The sequence below is a fragment of the Python bivittatus genome, unplaced genomic scaffold (genome assembly GCF_059951505.1).
Source record: "Python bivittatus isolate LINGU-HERP-01145 unplaced genomic scaffold, Pbiv_v1 ctg000330_np1212, whole genome shotgun sequence".
Lineage (NCBI taxonomy): Eukaryota > Metazoa > Chordata > Lepidosauria > Squamata > Pythonidae > Python > Python bivittatus.
In genome coordinates, this window is record NW_028277058.1 from 40,998,867 (window position 1) to 41,004,695 (window position 5,829).

Below are 5,829 nucleotides of genomic sequence, written 5' to 3' on the forward strand. Positions count from 1 at the left end.
TTGCTTTATTATTATTATTATTTTTATTATAATTTTTTTATTTTATATAATAAAAATAAAATTTTTATTATAAAATTATTATTTTATAAGAAATTATTATTTCTTATTTGCTTTCCTATTTGAGAATTGGCCTACTGCTTATCACAACTCACTTTCCAGTGGAGTCAGTTCCTGAATATGTTCCCTCTCTGCAGATGTTCTTGTCACTCTATAATTCATCTCTGAGAGGTTTCAGTATGGTTTTTCCACCTTCCTTTAATCTCATAGGCCTCCATTAGATCTCTTTTATGATTATGCTTGAGCAGTCCTACTTTAGCTACTTGTTTTCCTGTGATTCCTGTTATCTTTTCAGAAAGGTCTCTCATTTTCTTTTTCTCGTTAAATTCCTCCATTTGTTGACATTCTTGACTGAGATATTATTTCTCATCCTTTCTTGCTTGACATTGAAAGTCTGCATTCCGTTTCCATTCTTTTGTTGCCCAGAGCTTTTATCTTCTGTCTTTTCCTGACTCAACTACTATGATAGTTGTTCTAAAAGGCATCTTTTAGATCTTTTCTTCTTTGAAATTTTAGGAGTATTTTTTTCCACTTCTGTTTTCACAATATCTCTTATTTCTTCCCGTAGCTCCTCAGATAGACTTTCTTATAAGTTAAATGTACTAAACATTTAGTATTTTGCTAGCATCACTATTATCTTTACTTTTCTAACTTTAATCATCCTCACGCCTTGCTGGCTGCAGCACAAAAATACCTTATTAACTGGGTTTGAGAGAGGTGTTCTTCCAATGCCTCCTCCATCTCGTCTCCAGTCCTCTGCTAAAGGAATCCAGAGCCATCTTTAGTTTTTCCATTATGGAAAGGGGTTTTTCCTTCTTTCAACATGAACTTTGCTATTCAAACTGCCTACAGAAGCTTGTTGATGGGCCTGGAGAGACTGACCAAGAACCCAGCCACCTTTGGTTGTGCTCCATTCTCAGCAGCCTTTGTTTCTTTCTTCATAACTTTGTTGCTATTATTTTGTACTGTACTTTGTCATTTTATTATACCATTTTTATATTTGAACTCTTCTATCGTACAAAGGGAATGTAAGTCACCAGAGTCCTACAAGATTGGAGCAAATGAGGCCTAGTAAATAAATGAATGGGTCACACACACCTGCTGCAGGAATGCCCTCCCCATCTGGTGATTGGGCACTGCCCTACATGGCCATTTGCACTTTGGCTGCAGAGAGACTGGAATCCTAGTTTGCAGTTTATTTCTTGTGTGTGTGTGTGTGTGAATCAATATTCCCATGTCCAAACAAAATAAAACAAAAATTCTAAAAAGTGGTTTGAATCTTAAAAATAGGAAAGCTAGGTATATAAGGGGAGAAAGGATTTTAAAAAAAAATTAAGGGAAGATCCATTCCTGAACAACAAATTTAGACTTTAAACAGGCCATATTCCATATTGGAAAGGTGACAGGACCAAATAAGAGCATCTCCTAAATACTGGGTATAGGAATCAAGGTTTAAAGCACCTGCTAAAATGGAGAAGTGTTCTCATCTTCTTTTCCAACAACCTTTAGGGATTTTCAGAATCACAACTGTCACAGATTCCTATCATCATCATCATCATCATCATCATCATCTAAAAAAACTTTCTTTAAAAAGAAAAGATGGCAATATCAATTCTTTGTAGGCTACAATCCAGTGAATGCTTATTTAAACACCACTGAAATACAGGCTTCAGCTAATATTTTTAATTCCAGCAGTTTTGGTGTGGACAGGAGTGTTATTCTTGTTAACTCCTAATGCGAACAACAGTACATTTCTGCCAGCTTACAGATATAGCCTCCAATGTTAGTAGACATAGCTCTCAACACTTCCAGCCAGCCTGGCCAAGAAATTTGATGACAAGTGGTGTGCAACACATCTGGAGGGAGTCAGATGGGAAAAGTTGCTGAAGGCCTTGCATTCAGGTTACATGAGTTTATCTAAATCCCACCATGTCCAGACTTTGTTATTTCTTTCTCTCACCTCTTCTTCCCATCCTCTCTCTCTTTGGGTGGGCTAGGGAGGGATTGTAGAAACCAGGCTTCATCTTCCTTAAGAATCTGACCAGAATACTTGTTACGTTTGAGGGTGGGAAGGGGAAAATTGCAGCCAAGTAAAGACAACCAGGAATTGTTTTACACAGAACAAAACTCAACAAAGTTGTAAACTGAAAGCTCAATACTGGGCTTCAGCTCCTTCATAATTTCAAGATTAGATGAATCCACAGCTAGTTCCAGTCAAGAATGTTCAGGAATGTATTGCTGAAACCTCCTTATTCATTGCTGTTAAATAAGAGCATCTTTTTCTCCTCACCTTCATGTGAGCACCTGGGGGAAGATCTGGGTTCTGACACAAGTGAACTATTGACTTTTTGCATGGAACGCCACTCTTTTGATTTTCTTCCCATGCTTTGAACATAAAAAATTATTCTTGGCTGCACCTCCTCCATGTCTCCTGAGAGGTAAGGACAGCCTGGGGCACTGGCAGCAACTGCCATCTTGCGAATCGGCCTCCTGATGGCTTAAGCACACTGTGCAAATTTTTCTGGAAGGAGCCCTGCTTATGAGCAGAGGGCAAGTGCAGGAAGCTGCACTGAAGCCGCCAGAGGGAGGGAGGGAAAGGAGGATAGCAGGGCTGTCTCTCACCAGAATTCCACTCCTGTGATTAAAAACCAGCTTTGTCTAGTAGTAAACTAAGCCAGCTAAATGGGCCTTCTGGCTTCAAGTTGATCTGCTTAGAACTGGCATGTCTGAGGCAATTTTAAATTCTTCCTGGTGACCAAAGTTGATGTCCTCATCAAAGCTCCTGGGCAGAGAGAGAAAGAACTGCTTGTTAGGCCAAAGGACTGGTTGCTACGTTACATTTTCTCCAATCAACAGTACAAAGTAAGTGGTACTAGAGAAGAGGGATGGCAGGCAAATGCTTATTGGGTGGAGGGCAAAGATGCTTTCTCCTTCCCTCACCTGCATTATCACTGGAAGTGCACTGGGATCTCTCCTAGCTAACTATCAGCATGCCTCATTTTCCAGCAATGGAGAGAATTCTGCTTGGAGTGTGAGAGCGTAGGAAGAACAACGTTTCTAAAATCAGACCTCACCCTCTCTCCAAACTAAGATCAGGAAATCCACATAATCTTGTGCTCCCTGGACTCTTTACAGAAGGTCTTCCCTGGAGAAGGTCCTTTCTGGACCTTCAGGGATATTTACATTCCAGTTACTCATATTTTCTGCATAGTTCTAGGTATTCAAAAATACAGAAGTTTGAAAAATAATTGTTAAAAAAGGATTGCAGGAGAACTTCAACTGATATCTAAGAACTTCTTACATATATAAAATTCTGAGATATCAGTTGAAGGGGGTAGCAGAACTTGACAAAATGCACCGCCCATGCCCTCTGGCATCAAGCCCCCCAAATATGTAATGAAACAGACACCTGAACATCATTCAACACCATCCTACAACAGTTCCATTATGGTCATAAGGGGGAGCAAGTGGCAAAATGCAACAAAAATTCTGCCTGTTTGTACTTATGTTGTGACATTGCAGACAAATACATCAGGGGCAGAGGAGTTTGACTTATGGTATCACCAGGTACATATCATCATTTGTTGAAAATGCCCTTGATTTTCATCTCGCCTGTATCACATTTTATCTTGTTTGCCCTTATCCACCTAAATAGCAATTATATGTGCTTAGGCAGAACTGCAGTCAAGCACAGCACCTTTAAGACGATTCCAAGACTTGTAAAACTTTCTTTTGATGAAAGACTTGAAAGAAATAAGAGAGATGGCATTGTATAAGTGTGAGGGGAAGCAAATTAAATAATGGATCCTTTTATTGCTGATGCTGATATATGTGACAGAATCATCAAGTTTCAGGAACTTCATTTAAGGCAGGATGCAGTTTCACTTTTATTACAGCACTGAGACTTCGATGTGCCATCACTGCCCTCTACTGTAAAAGTGATATAAAGCCAGCTCTTTAGAAGTAGCTTGTGCTGGCGAAAATGACAAGAGTTATCCCATTGCTTCCTTGTGGTGCATCAAATCAGCTTCCCAGCTTGTTCTCATATATTAGTATGTAGAACAGCACTGGCAGATATTCTTGTTTGTAGTTTGGCTTAGATACCAGAACACATACTAAGTCAGACTGCCTGTCTAGCTCATTGTCTATTCTATTGACCATTAACTTTCTCCCAGTTATCTATTGTTGTTTTTCCAAACTCAGAATGCCAAGGTGTGAACCTGGGGTGTTCTACAAACAAAGCAAATGCAAGGTAACCTCAAGGAAGGGTGCTCAGGAAGGTCCAATTTCCTGGTATTATAAACTGCAGCTTTTGCTGTGTTCCTTTGGCTCATTGAGGCCAAACAGCTTTTCCAAAATCCTTGTAGAATTTTAAAAAGCCACTTGGATTCCATGATGCAAAAGTGGATCCTCATGTCTCCCAGGAAATATATAACAAATGATGCAGGAATTCTTAGAATGCCCTCACATTGTTTGCTCAATACTTAATATATTGAACATTCTCAAAGCCTAGGAGAATCGGAAAAGGAAGGATCCTGAATTCCCAGCATTTAAGGGGTTGCTACATCTTGGTATCGAGATAGAGAAGAATCATAATTCTGTGGCAGAGCCCTGTGTTGCATGCAGAAGGCCCTGGATTCAGTCATTGGCATCTCCAAGGAACTTGGGAAAGATTCCAATCTGAAACTCTGGAGAGCTACCATCAGTCTATGAAGATAATACTGGGCTCTGTTGTCTAATACTTTGACTCAGGATTGGACAGCTTTCTATGCCCCACCAGCTATCCCTGATGGGAGTTAGGCTTCAACGTCAGCATGGCTTCAACATCAGATTCCCATTCCCACTCATTGCAAGTTGAGACAAAATTCTACCAGTGGTTGGTAGTGATGTGATTGCACCTCCTTATTCCTCTTCCAGTATCCATGGCACTGGATTTTCCTGTTCCCTGTCTCCTCCTCATGCTGTTGAGAATGCCAGTCTGAATGGCCAATACTGTAAAACAGCTTCTGATAAAGCAAGGAGTAAAACAGCATGTAAAACTGAGAGCAGGGTTTGGGCTTTCTTTGTGATTTTTGTTTTTCCACTGACAGATACATGGTAAGAATTGGAAAGAGAACTGAGAGATGCTTTCAATAGAGAGATGACTGCTAGTTGTAGTGGGGAGATAACACAGTAAATTTCTTATACTTCATGACCATTGAAGGGCACAATTGTCAAAGTTTTGAGAAGGAGGGAACTATACGTCAAATGTCTTGTATAACAGTCTCATTATTCCCCAATTTTTCACCCAGCAATGTAACTAGGTATTGTATCATATATTCCACTCATGCTGCAATGCAGATTTCTTTTCTTGTTTCTTCTGTGCCTTTTCATCAATTACCTATCAGCAGAGACATGATTAATGAAAACACTTCATCAAAATAATCATCATAAAAGGCATAAGAAATGGCAAACCAGTGTCAAACACAGGATGCCTATCACTACAATCAAAATCCACATTTTCCAGCATCGTTTAGTACTAGATCCATTCTACTGCTAGTTTGTTTCACTTCTTTTCTTAGTACTGAATTTAGAAAGTCAGTTCTTGTAGGTCATGCAGAATATCATTAGCTTATGTGGAGCATCATTTTTAACAAGTCTTAGCTCCATCAAACCAAGTAGTTTTCCCAGCTACTGTGTGCAGAGAGAAAACTTCTCTCTCTGTGCAGTTCTGCCACATCATCAAATAACGTCTCAATTATTAGAAGCCATCTCTCCCCCCTCCCCCAAGTT